General features: G+C 38.3%; 1 protein-coding gene and 1 non-coding gene across 2 annotated transcripts in view; one reads left to right on the top strand and one right to left on the bottom strand.

Annotated features, from left to right (window-relative positions):
• Positions 1-14628, top strand: part of DMD (dystrophin) — a 2715231-nt gene that overhangs the window by 1866261 nt on the left and 834342 nt on the right. The gene's annotated exons all lie outside the window — the stretch shown is intronic.
• On the bottom strand, positions 743-849 carry LOC129400459 (U6 spliceosomal RNA). Its single transcript, XR_008627700.1, has one exon. It is a non-coding gene; the product is annotated as a U6 spliceosomal RNA (small nuclear RNA).

The raw sequence follows: 14628 nt of genomic DNA, 5'->3' as shown, positions 1-14628 counted from the left end.
CGAATTGTGGTGGGGGGAGGTGTTTCTGTTTTAAGCCCAGTAGGAATGACGTTGATATATGAGTCTATAGTGGAAGCTAAAGTGATATACCGTAATAACTGTATGAAGAAGTTTTGCATAAAACTCATGCATATTTATGAGAGAAAGAGCGAAGCATGCGTGGTTGCGATGCATGCACTGGACACTTTAGTGTTTACCAACAATGATGAAAAATAGTCATCAGGAGTGTGTTTCTATTACGGTCATAGGAAACCTGACTGCTGGTTGAGGAAGATTTTGTTGAGGGGTCCCCAGTGATCCAAACTGTCATCTGAAGTCTCTACTGAACACAAACAATAGTACAGCAGGTAGCGTGCTTGCATTGTATGCAGCTAATCAGGGTTCAGTACCAGGAGTCACACACAGTGCCCTCGCACCAACCAGAGAAATCCCTGAGCGTGGAGTGAAGAATAAACTCTGAACACTGCTGGGAATATCCCTCCTCCCCCCCCCCCCGCCTCCCCCATCATAACAAAACAACACAAAAACTCTCTTGGTCCAATCAAAATTAAAAGAATGTAACAAGTGGCTTCTCTAAGATGAGGTTTTACACCTTGCAAAGTGTGGGCCATTCTGTTTTAACTTTCTTTTTATTTTTTAAATTTTATTTTTTAGTGAATCACCCTGAGCTATAGTTATAGACTTGCAAACTTTCATGCTTATGTTTCAGTCATACCATGATTGAGTAACCATCCCTCCACCAAAAAATATGGAATGCTTCACAAAGTTGCGTGTCATCCTTGTGCAGGGCCCATGCTTATCTACTCTGTATCATTCCCATTTTAGTATCTGTGCTGCCGAAGCAAGAACCTGTTTTAACTTTTCTAACCCTAGAGAGATTGGGGAGTAAAGAGAAGAGGCATTCCTCCCCCAAAAAAGTGGTATTTGTTTTATAATGATATCCAACATTTCATTCTAAATTGTTTTCATTATGAAGAGTTGAAAGACAAAACTGCTAATGGAAGAAAATGCTGAAAGAATGCAGGGATGAAATGTAAATAAACCTCATGTTAAATAAAAAAGGAGAGAAGAGGCACAAAACTTCAAATAGTTTTTATTTTTTACTTATAGGACCCATAAAGGTAATAAAGATCTTAAAGCACTGTAACATTCATACACTTTAAAAGTAAAATCCCAGTGTTACATTGTTATGACTTTTAAAATTGTAATTGTTTATTTTAAAATTTTGAGTAAATTTATAATCTTTAAATGTAACCAATAATGTATCTTTTGGTTTCCTATTATTATTTAAGTAAATATCTAGAGAGAAAGAAAATAAATGGCCTACTTCTGAGGGATATTTTACCTTTACACTAGTTAAAAATAATTTGGTATTGTATATGACAATTTATCTTTCTTATTCTTGCTTTCTAGTAGCTTTAATATAGAGAGGTTAGAAAATAGGCTAGGTGAAATGAAATCTCCAAATACCTCATACACATGCATTTTGTCTGAAGGTGGTAATGTCCAACTTCAATTATTTAATTGGGATCATTTTATTAAGCTATGCTCCTGACATTTTCATAGTTTTGTAATCTATTGGTAAATTTGAAAATGAAATATTTACTACTGAATTTTTGAAGTTTTATTAGAACTAAAGATTTATTCTTAGCTATTCATTAGAAGATAGGAATGTGATGAAAAAGAAGCAGGTGGTTAGATTATAATTTATAGGGCAATGATCAAAACAAAAATAGTTACTTTGGTGAATATTCTTTGAATTAATTCCGTGGGAAGCTTCATATAAGATACTCTAATTCATGCATATGTCATCCTGTTCTAATCCAGGCATCCATAACATCCATAACTGACAAAACCATTCTAATAATTGTTCTTCTATACACACACATATACCAACCTCACCCTTATAATGGTTATGAAGCATTTCCCTAGATGGATGTTTCTTAATCTCTAACGTATACTCCATATATGGGCATGTAAGATATTTTAAATGTTTTGCATCTCCAAATGAATCTATGACATCAGTTATATTTAACATGTACACCATAAATATTTCTTTAAGAAAAATTATAAATAAGTAAAGGAATTTTTTTTGTCTAAGAACATGACTATATTTGGATTTTTAGTGTATAGATTTACACCAGATACTCCGAAATTTACTCTACCATTCTTATCATTATGATTTTGAGATGACCCAATTCCTGATTTATTGCTACTGTGTGAAATAAAATCAGATGGCAGCAGGAGACTTAAAAAAATCTTTGCCAAATCTGCATGTACAATATTATGCCACACTGCTTGAATATTTTCTGTGATTCCTAGTGAAGTTAAACGGGTTAGTAGATTGTTAGGTTAGTGTCCCTTTTGTGAATTGCCTGTTTCTGATCCCTCTTACATTTTTGCTGAGGATTTATCCTATTGATCTGTGAGAATTCTGTCAGATAATGTAAATTCTGTCATCTATTCATAATTTTTATTTGATTTGTTTCTTTATGTTATGATGTTTTATAATATGAATTTGAATCTGCTGCTCCATGGTTTAAAATCAAAATTATAACCTTAATACCAATGCCATAAGAACAGTTATATAGGACCAGAGAGACCACAGCAGGTCAGGCACTTGTCTTGTATGCAAACAATTCCCAGCATGGCATATAATCTCTCAGTTCTATGAAGAGAGATCCTTGGGCACAGAAGCAGGAGGAAGCACTGAGCACCCCTGAATGTGTCCTTAAAACCGAAAGAACCTTTTGATATATTAGCATAACTTTTGTAGTTTTCAACTTGTTATGTATTCCAGAATTTTGAGAGGAATTTTAAATATAAGTTAAAATTCAAATAGTACCTATGTTTTTTAAAGTATGAAAGTTTTAGTATTCAGCATTAATTATAAAATTCATTCAAAATAATGCTAAGTTATTATCCAAATTGCTACTTATTTAAATTGCCAATTTTATATTTCCATTTTTAATCATTACAACAACTTTATCTCTTACAAAATGAATAACAAATTAACCAAAACATAGTAGTCACAGTATAGTTATCTGGAGAGAATTTAATCATGATTTTTGGATTAATCATACCCAAAAATGTATTCAATTTGCAGTCAAATTTTTCTTGTAATTGATAATAGATATTCTTTTTTTTTTTTTTTTTTTCTTTAATTTTAAATTTATTTATTTTTAATTAGAGAATCACCGTGAGGGTACAGTTACAGATTTATACACTTTTGTGCTTATACTTCCCTCATACAAAGTTTGGGAACCCATCCCTTCACCAGTGCCCATTCTCCACCACCTGTAAACCCAGTGTCCCTCCCACCCTCCCCAATCCCATCTCCCCCCCACCCCACCCTGCCACTGTGGCAAGGCATTCCCTTCTGTTTTCTCTCTCTAATTAGCTGTTGTGGTTTGCAATAAAGGTGTTGAGTGGCCGCTGTGCTCAGTCTCTAGCCCTCATTCAGCCCGCAACTCCCTTCCCCCACATGGCCTTCGACTACAATGTAGTTGGTGATCGATTCTCTGTGTTGACCTTTCCCCGGAACGTGAGGGCAGCCTCGAAGCCATGGAGTCAACCTCCTGGTACTTATTTCTACAGTTCTTGGGTGTTAGTCTCCCACTCTGTTATTCTAAATACCATAGATGAGTGCAATCTTTCTATGTCTGTCTCTCTCTTTCTGACTCATTTCACTCAGCATGAAACTTTTCATGCCCATCCACTTAACTACAAAATTCTTGACCTCCTTTTTTCTAACAGCTGCATAGTATTCCATTGTATAGATGTACCAAAGTTTCCTCAACCAGTCATCCGTTCTGGGGCATTCGGGTTTTTTCCAGATTCTGGCTATTGTAAACAGTGCTGCGATGAACATACATGTGCAGATGTTGTTTCGATTGTACTTTTTTGCCTCTCTGGGATATATTCCCAGCAGTGGTATTGCTGGGTCAAATGGGAATTCAATATCTAATTTTTTGAGAGTCGTCCAAATTGTTTTCCAGAAGGGCTGAACCAGTCGGCATTCCCACCAGCAGTGAAGAAGGGTCCCTTTCTCCCCACATCCTCTCCAACAGCGGTTGCTTTTGTTCTTTTGGATGTGTGCTAGTCTCTGTGGTGTGAGGTGGTATCTCAAAGTTGTTTTGATCTGCATCTCTCTGATGATTAGTGATGCAGAGCACTTTTTCATGTGCCTTTTGGCCATTCGTATTTCTTCCTTGGTAAAGTTTCTGTTCATTTCTTCGCCCCATTTTTTGATGGGGTTGGATGTTTTCTTCTTGTAGAGTTCAACCAGTGCTTTATATACCATTGATATCAACCCCTTATCTGATGGGTATTGTGTAAATATCCTTTCCCATTCTGTGGATAGTCTTTGTATTCTGGTCACTGTATCTCTTGCGGTGCAGAAGCTTTTTAGTTTAATGTAGTCCCATTTGTTGATCTCTGTTTTTACTAGATTGCTTAGTTCCGTGTCACCTTTGAAGATACCTTTATCTTCAATATCGTGGAGGGTTTCGCCAACCTTGTCTTCAATGTACCTTATGGTTTGTGGTCTAATGTTGAGGTCTTTAATCCATTTTGATCTGACTTTTGTGCATGGTGTCAGGTCAAGGTCTAAACCCATTTTTTTGCATGTGGTTGTCCAGTTGTGCCAGCACCATTTGTTAAAGAGGCTTTCCTTGCTCCACTTCACATCTCTTGCTCCCTTATCAAAGATTAGATGGTCATACATTTGGGGTTGTGTGTAGGGATATTCCACCCTGTTCCATTGGTCTACGGCTCTGCCTTTGTTCCAGTACCATGCTGTTTTAATTGTTACTGCTTTGTAGTAAAGTTTGAGGTTGGGGATGGTGATGCCTCCCATCATCTTTTTCCCAAGAATTGTTTTAGCTATCCTTGGACGTTTGTTATTCCATATGAATTTTAGGATTGCTTGATCCATTTCTTTGAAGAATGTCATGGGTATATTTATAGGGATCGCATTGAATCTGTATAACGCTTTAGGGAGTATTGCCATTTTGACAACATTGATTCTCCCTATCCACGAGCAGGGTATATGTTTCCATTTCCTCATGTCCTCTTTAATTTCATGGAGTAGCGTTATGTAGTTTTCTTTGTAAAGGTCTTTTACTTCCTTGGTTAAGCTGATTCCGAGGTACCTGATTTTCTGGGGCACGATTGTGAATGGGATTGCTTTTTTCATGTCCCTTTCCTCTGCCTCATTGTTTGCATATATGAAGGCCATGGATTTTTGGGTATTGATTTTGTAGCCTGCAACTTTACTGTATAAGTCTATTGTTTCTAAGAGTTTCTTAGTAGAGGTTTTAGGCTTCTCTAGATATAGTATCATGTCGTCTGCAAATAGTGAGAGTTTGATTTCTTCCCTTCCTATCTGGATGCCCTTAATCTCTTTTTCTTGTCTAATAGCTATCGCAAGTACTTCCAGTACTATATTGAAGAGGAGTGGTGAGAGTGGGCATCCTTGTCTTGTGCCCGATCTCAGAGGAAAGGCCCTTAGTTTTTCCCCGTTGAGGATAATGCTTGCCGTAGGCTTGTGATAGATGGCTTCGACTATCTTGAGGAAAGTTCCTCCAAACCCCATTTTGGCGAGGGTTTTCATCATGAAAGGATGTTGGATCTTGTCAAATGCTTTCTCTGCATCTATTGATATGATCATATGGTTTTTATCTTTACTTTTGTTGATATGCTGGATTATGTTGATTGATTTCCGAATGTTAAACCATCCTTGCATCCCTGGGATGAATCCCACTTGGTCGTGATGTATGATCTTTTTGATGAGTTGTTGGATCCTATTTGCTAGTATTTTGTTGAGGATCTTCGCATCGGTGTTCATCAGGGAAATTGGTCTGTAATTTTCTTTCTTAGTGGTGTCTTTGTTTGCTTTTGGTATTAGGGAGATATGTGCTTCATAGAAACTGTTTGGGAGAGTTCCTGTTTTTTCAATTTCCTGGAAAAGTTTGAGGAAAACAGGCAATAGGTCTTCTTTAAATGTTTGGAAGAATTCGCCAGTGAAACCATCTGGGCCTGGGCTTTTGTTTTTGGGGAGGTTTTTGATTACCGTTTCAATTTCCTTAACATTGATGGGTCTATTCAGGTATTCCAGGTCTTCTTTCTTCAGTGCTGGGAGATTGTAGGAATCAAGGAATCCATCCATTTCTTTTAGGTTCTCCTTTTTTGTGGCATAAAGACTTTCAAAGTAGTCTCTAATGATCTTTTGAATCTCACTGGTTTCTGTTATGATGTCCCCCTTTTCATTTCTGATTCGATTTATTAGAGTTTTCTCTCTTTCTTTCTTTGTGAGACTTGCTAGCGGTTTATCAATCTTATTTATTTTCTCAAAGAACCAACTCTTTGTTTCATTGATCTTTCGGATTGTTTTTTTGGTTTCGATGTCATTAATTTCTGCTCTAATTTTTATTATTTCTTTCCTTCGGTCTGGTTTGGGGTCCTTTCTCTGGTCCTTTTCTAGGGTCTTGAGTCGTGAAGTCAAGCTATCTATGTGGGTCCTTTCTTCCTTCCTGAGGAATGCTTGGAGAGCTATAAATTTTCCCCTTAACACGGCTTTAGCTGCGTCCCATAGGTTTTGGTAGCTCGTGTCTTCATTCTCATTTGTTTCTAAGTATCTTTTGATTTCTTCCTTGATTTCCTTCTTGACCCACTCATTGTTCAACATGGAATTGTTTAATTTCCAGGTGTTTGATTTGATTTTCCGTATTTGTGGGTGGTTAGCTTCTATCTTCAGCGCATCGTGGTCTGAAAAGATGGTTGATACAATTTCTATTTTTCCGATTCTATTGAGGTATGTTCTGGGGCCCAGTACATGGTCTATTTTTGAAAATGTTCCATGTGCACTGGAAAAGAATGTGTATTCTTTCTTTTTGGGGTGTAAGGCCCTGTATAGGTCTATTAGGCCTCTCTCTTCGATTTCTTCATTCAGAGTCAGTGTTTCCTTGTTGAGTTTTGTTCTTGTGGATCTATCTAGAGGTGATAAGGCCGTATTGAAGTCTCCGACTACAATTGTGCTGTTAGTGATGTCCTCTTTGAAGTCTGTTAGGAGTCGTTTTAAATATTTAGCCGGTCGTTCGTTAGGAGCATATACGTTTAAGAGTGTGATTTCTTCCTGTTGTACATATCCCTTGATAAACAGAAAATGACCTTCGCTGTCCCTTTTGATCTTTTTCATCCTGAAATCTATGTTGTCGGATACCAGGATGGCCACTCCAGCTTTTTTAAGGGGGTTGTTTGCTTGGAGGATTGTTTTCCATCCTTTGACTTTGAGTCTATGTTTACTCTGTTTGTTCAGGTGTGTTTCTTGCAGGCAACAGAATGTTGGGTTTAATTTCCGGATCCATTTAGCCACTCTGTGTCTCTTGATAGGTGCATTTAGGCCATTGACATTGAGAGAGATTATTGTGATGTGGTTTTGTGTCATCTTTCTGTGGGATTTGTTGTTCTTATGGGGCTCCTCCTTGTCTTACAGTAGCCCCTTTAGACCTTCTTTCAAGATTGGTTTTGAGTCTATGAAGTTCCTGAGCTGTTGTTTATCTGAGAAATAGTGTATGGTTCCTTCGAGTTTGAGTGAGAGTTTAGCTGGATAAAGTATTCTTGGTGAGGCATTCATTTCGTTGAGTTTTTTCACTATGTCCCACCATTGTCTTCGGGCTCGGAGGGTTTCTTCTGACAGATCGGCCGTAAATCTGAGGGGTGCTCCTTTGTATGTGATTTCCCTCTTTGACCTTGCTACTTGTAGAATTGTGTCTCTATCTAGAGCATCCGCCATTCTGACTATGAGATGCCTTGGAGTCTTTTTATTTGGGTCTCTTTTTGCTGGCACTCTTCGGACTTCTTGTATCTGGACGCCTGCCTTCTCCAGCTCTGGGAATTTCTTAGCGATGATGTCTTTGACTATGTTTTTTTCATTGGCGTTACTTCCCTGTGGTTCTGGTACTCCAATGATTCTTATGTTGTTCCTCTTGAAGTCATCCCCCAGGGCTCTGATTCGCTCTATAGCCATTTTGAGGTCTTTGGCCATGATTTGTTGCTGTCTGTAAGCTTTCTGCAGCTCATCCTCAAGCTCGCTGATTCTGTCTTCGGCTGTAGTCATTCTGCTGTTGAGGGCATCTAGTGAGATTTTTATTTCATCTACCGATTGCTGTATTTGTGAGACTTCCGTTCGAAGGTTTGAAATTTCTGCTCTCATTTCTGCTCTGATTTCTTCCTGTATTTTCTTGGTAGACCGTTCGAGTGCTTGATTCATCTCCTCCCTTAATTTATTGGATGTCTGTTCCATAGTTGCTTGGAGTAGGTCGAATCTCCTCCATATTTCCTCTCTGAATTGTTTATCTGAGAGGTCGTAGATGTTGGGAGACTCTTTTGAGGTTTCTAGTATCTTTTCTTCTCCCTCTCTTGGTGGAGGGGATTTTCGCTGTTTCTTCATATTGTCACGGAAGTGCAGAGTTGGAACCTTGTAGTTATTTATTCCTCTTCCTTTTTGTGGGAAGAAGGGGCTCCGATTGTGCTAAACTTCCGTTATTCCCTGATAGCTTTTATACTGTCAGCCTAAGCTAATGGCTATTTTACATAAATGTTTGAGATCGCAAAAGTGAGTTTTCAAAGGAATACACAGTACGGATTGAGCTGAGGTAGCAAAGAATAACTGCGGCCGCGTTAGCGTTGGCCGCTCCGGAAAGAGGCCACGCCCACTTTTAGGCCACGCCCCCTGAGATGAGGACACGCCCCTAAGCAGCAGAGTGGGGATTGGTCAGGATCCGACGGCGGCGGCGGAAAGGTACCAGGCAGGGGCTTCAGGAGAAGCCCCGAGCCGCGGCGGGCAGGGGGCGGGGAGGGGGCTTCTCCGCGCTGAGGCAGGCTCTCCAAAGGATTGCCTGTTTACCTGCAGGATGGAGATTGGTCAGGATCCGACGGCGGCGGCGGCAAGGTGCCAGGCAGGGGCTTCAGGAGAAGCCCCGAGCCGCAGCGGGCAGGGGGCGGGGAGGGGCTTCTCCGCGCTGAGGCAGGCTCTCAATAATAGATATTCTTGAATTAGCAGGTGTCAAAACGTATTTTTATTTTCAAAATATGTTTATATAGATGAATTTTGTATTAATGTTGACTTCTAAATGTGTGTCTCATTGATGATAATGAGTTCTAATTGAAAATATGCCATTTCTGCAAGAAAGCTTTTTGAAAGGTAAAAGTGAAATTCTCCTTTTGTCAAATAAATATGTTAGATTTTTAAAAGAAAACCATGATATGCTTTGTCTGGTTTGGGGTGCGGGTGGTTTATGAAAAAATAGAATTTGTATTCAATAAAACCAAGTATTACATCTTTTTTTCTTTTACTGTTAACTTTAGCAATATTATTTATCTCTTGAGGCCAAATTTTCTCATTTTTAAATTACAGATAATATGTATTTTGTAAACTATTATAATTAACTTTTTTTATTCAACATTTAAAACTGAAATGGGTGGGGGTGTGAGGAAGGGGGTGGGAGGGGTACTGGGATCATCGGTGGTGGAGAATGAGCACTGGTGGAGGGATGGGTACTCGAACATTGTATGACTGAAATACAAGAATGAAAATATGTCAATCTGTAACTGTACCTCATGGTGATTCACTGTCATTGAGGCAGTAGAATATGCATTGTTTCCTTGCATCTGCAGGCTAATAATTTTGGCCTCTGGAAAGAAGATCACTGTCACTGTCACTATCATCCCATTGTTCATCGATTTGTTCGAATGGGCACCAGTAACATCTCTCATTGAGAGACTTATTGTTACTGTTTTTGGCATATCCAATATGCATGGGTAGCTTGGCAGGCTCTGCTGTGCGGGCTCCATACTCTTGGTAGCTTGCCGGGTTCTCCGAGAGAAGCCGAGGAATTGAACACGGGCCGGTCACGTGAAAGGCAAACGCCCAACCGCTGTGCTATCACTCCAGCCCTAATATAAATTAAATCACTAATAAAAATTAAAAATAAAACTTAATAAGACTTTAGAAACCTGGGCAAATACCATATTTTAACTATCAAATACAAATTATAAAAAATACATTTGGGCTGGAAAGATAGTGCGGCAGTTGGGCACTTGCTTTGTGTGTTTCTGACCTTGGCTCAATCTCCTAGCCAAGCCAAGAGTCATCCCTGAGCTCAGAGCCAGAAGTAGTAGACCCTGAGCAACAACAGGTGTGGCCCACCAGAATATATAAAATGCACATTTAAAAATTACCTTTAATTGTTAGCACTGTAGCACTGCTGTCCCATTGTTCATCGATTTGCTCGAGCGGGCACCAGTAATGTTTCTATTGTGAAACTTGTTGTTATTGGTTTTGGCACATCGAATATATCACGGGTATCATGCCAGGCTCTGCTGTGCAGGTGGGATACTCTCAATAGCTTGTCAGGCTCTCCGAGAGGGATGGAGGAATAGAACCCGGGCTGGCTGCATGCAAGGCAAACGCCTTACCAGCTGTGCTATCGCTCCAGTCCTTTACTTCAAAACATCCTCGTCAGTAATTTGGTTACTATATCAAGAATCAGATACTTATTTGTAAAACATACACAGAGAACTGCGAGAAAAATCATTTAGTACAAAACTTTTATATGTCATGAATATTTTCCAATGACATGTTTTTCATAGCACGCGCTTAAGCGAATACAAAGTGTCCCGTTATATGTATGTAATGAATTCTGCTGGAGGAATTCTGCTTCAGCTTCTCTATGTTGAAATGGCAGATTTGGACTAATACAAATGGCAGAATTGAACATTCTTGTCACATGTTTCTACATATGTCTCTGATATTCTCCTAGGGAAATTTATAGAAGTGGAATTTTACGGTTGAGAGGAATGAATACTTTTAAGACTTTTAAAACACCTTTATGTAGTCTTTTGCATTGAAATATGAGATGCAGAGAAAAGTGCACAATTCTTCGGAATAGACGGTGTTAGATTTTTAAAGAGCTGACATAGTGTGCCCACTGAGAGCTCAGCATAGTGTCTGCAGGCATGAGGTCACAGCTCAGATCCCTCGCACTTTTCAACATACTGTGTGATTCTGGGGACTCAACTTTTGGGGCACCTCAAGTATGAGATCTCCTGTGCACCTCGATCACTTGTGTGAACATGCCAACTGAAGTGTGCTATCTCCACAATCACAAGAAGTGTGTCAGTCCAGTGGGCTACAACCAAGTGTGCAAGTATCGCAAACAAATGCATGTGGGCCTGGGTCACACCCCAGAGTAGATGGGGAAATTTTCACACACATGTATGGTTCTCCCACCAAGATTGAGAATTAAAGCACGTCTGGTGCCTTCCTCATGTTCTTCCCAGTCCCCCCCCCAATCCAGTTATTGCCTAACCTAGATTCATTTTGCCTCCCTTTTTAAATTAACATAAATGAAATTAATGTGGATGTCCTGTAACCATTTGGATTTTGTGCAGAATAATGTGGTGAGGACTAATGCTGTTTGTCACATTTGTCCTTTGGTTCGTATACACATTTCTTTTGACCTATTTTTTTTGTTTTTGGGTCACACCTGGCGATGCACAGGGGTGACTCCTGGCTCTTCACTCTGGAATTACCCCTGGCAGTGCTCAGGGGACCATATGGGATGCTGGGATTAGAACCCGGGTCAGCCGCGTGCAAGGCAAACGCCCTACCCACTGTGCTATTGCTCCAGCCCCTCTTTTGACCTATTTGGAACTATAAAGTCTAAATGATGTCAAATAGTTATCGTTGGCTTTGGAAATACCATCTTTTTTTTTAATGTGGTTGTACCAGTTCACACACCAGAAGTGGATAAAAAAGTTGTTCCACATCCTCATAAAGGTCATGTTTATTGGGCTAGAGAGATGCTGCACCGCACAGGTTAAGGTGTTTGCCTCGCTTATGGGAAACCCCAGTTTGAGACCCAGCACCACAAAATGTTAGTCCTGAGGACCACTGAGATTGAGCCAAAAGCAAACAAACAAACAAAAAGCTATTGAAGTAGATGTGAACTAGTAATTCTTTGTTAACCTCTGATTATTAGTGCTATTTTTACATCCAGTTATATCCATTGTGCAATTTTTTTTTTGTTGATTAAAGAATTCTAGGGGCCAGAGCGATAGCACAGCGGGTAGGGCGTTTGCCTTGCACGCAGCCGACCCGGGTTCGATCCTCGGCATCCCATATGGTCCTCCAAGCACTGCCAGGAGTAATTCCTGAGTGCAAAGCCAGGAGTAACCCCTGAGCATTGCTGCGTGTGACCCAAAAAGCAAACAAAAAGCCAAAAAAAATAAAGAATTCTAGCTACATATATTCTTTCAGATATGGAAGCTGTATGGATTCAAGTCCTCCATTTGATATGTCCATTGTGAATATCTACTTCTAACTCAGGCCTTATGATTTTTGTATTACAAGCATCTCTTGGTGATTAACGTCCAATTTAACAATCTTTTTTCCATTTATATATAGGGTTTTTTTTGTATCTTTCCTATATATTATTGAACACACTCAGGTGCGCCCCCCTCACACACACACCAACCAAGCAGAAAACACACTAGAAGCTTCAGTTTTGATTGGATTAAATATGATTTATAAATGATTTGAGAACTGATCTTTAATAACCAAAAGTCTCAAGTAGTTCTTTCTAATAGGTGAAATATTTGTTTGAGTTTTCCTAAATATTTGTTGTTATTAGCATAACTGATAATCATAGTTTTTAGCATAGCAGTTTCACTTTTTTGGACAAATTATCAAACTTTTTCTTATACATGTATGAATTTCTGTTCTGATAGGTATATTGTTTATTGTTTATTTTTCAGAGCTGAGACAATTATATATATATATTTATATTTAAAAAGACTAATTGCATTCTTATGGCAGAATGGTACTAAGTGATCATTGTGGTAGCATACACGCATAATTGTGTGAAGTAAAATTCTTGAAAATACTTTTAACTTTTGTTAAGGCGATTTACAATGTTTTTCAGTTAACTTTTAGACATACAATGTTCTATTTAAGTATGAGATATTTAATTTTTGCTTATTACTAAAACATGCACATTCTTTAAAATAAAATTGAATTCAGAATTTTTTTTTCCTTTTTGGAAAACACCCAACTTTGCTCAGGAGTTACTTCTGGCTCTGCAATCAGGAGTTCTCCTGGTGGTGCTTAGAGGACCATATGGGATGCGGGGATTGAACCCGGGTCAGCCTCGTGCAAAGCAAAAGCCCTACCTGCTGTACTATCTTTCTGGCACCAGAAACTCCTTTTTATAAAGGAAGCTAATAATCTGTGAAATTAGGTGAAGATTGTTATCTAATAAATTAACTCATGAAGGAACTGAATGTCTTTGTTTTCTTTAACTACAGGGAACATGTTGTATAAAGAGCATGCATTTTTAATAATTTTAGAGATTGCTTGGAAAAATTTTATATTTTAGGCTAAAAGGTTTATGTCTAGATTTTTATAAATATGAAATTATAAATCCAAGTGAATTATTTTTACATATGTAAAAGTTGAAACAAATCTTACTCATCATTAACATTGTAACTTAATTGCATCTATTATCTGTTATCAATTGCCTCCATAATTACATGACCCTTATAGAAGAATCTATCAATTCCTGATAATTGTCTTGAATAGGGCAAAAAGCAGCAACATCATGTGTTGTAATATCTCAATTTCCATGTGATACTATCATAGGGAAATGGTCAGAGTATTTTTTACTGTCAACCTTAGACATTTTCTCTCCAAATAATAGTTTATCATTAAAATATACAGGGTAATTTCTCACTGGTATTCTGTTTTATGATAGTATCTTTTTATAAATTAACTACCTTATTAAGGTATTTATTTATACATTTTATATTTATACTTTTTGTTTTGTTTTTGAGCTGTACTGTCTGGGCTTAGAGCTTATGCCTGATTCTGTTCTCAGGGATCACTCAGGGTTCTGGGGATTGAATTGAGGTCAGGTATGTGCAAGACGAGCACCTTAGCCTTTATATTATCTCTCTTCCTCCCCCCATTTTTTGATGCAATGAAAGAAATATCCTACCTATTTACTATTTGCACTACCATCATCAAGCATTGCTTTTAGTTATAGGAATATATTCACAAGGTAAATCCCTAGCACAAAAGTCCTGGATCAAGGTTTACTCACATTCAATATATGTTGCCAAAATCCCTTCAAAAGAACAAGTGTACCCATATGTCATCCTGTCAACCCTGATTAGGGCTCTTCCTTTATCTCAGATATGGTAACATGGTGCATTTTCATTGCTGAGTTTTTCTAGGCAAAATAAATTAGTTTTCACTTCTCTCATTATAATCAAGCATTATATTATTTTTAGTGTTTAAGATACAGTTGCATTTTGTTTATATATATATTTTCATGCAATTTCAGAGCATTGGCCTTTTCTAATTTTCAGAAGTTTTCATTTTTGGAATATTATGTGACTGAAACCCAATCATGAACAACTTTGTACCTGTGTATCTCACTGTGATTCCATAAAAAATAAAAAACACAGATAAAACTTTAGTCCCCGGGGTTAGGGCAATAGCACATTGAGTAGGGCATTCGCCTTGCATGTGGCCAACCTGGGTTAAATTCCCAGAATCCCATTGAT

This window comes from Sorex araneus, chromosome X (genome assembly GCF_027595985.1).
Source record: "Sorex araneus isolate mSorAra2 chromosome X, mSorAra2.pri, whole genome shotgun sequence".
Lineage (NCBI taxonomy): Eukaryota > Metazoa > Chordata > Mammalia > Eulipotyphla > Soricidae > Sorex > Sorex araneus.
This window is presented reverse-complemented; position numbering and strand designations above follow the sequence as displayed.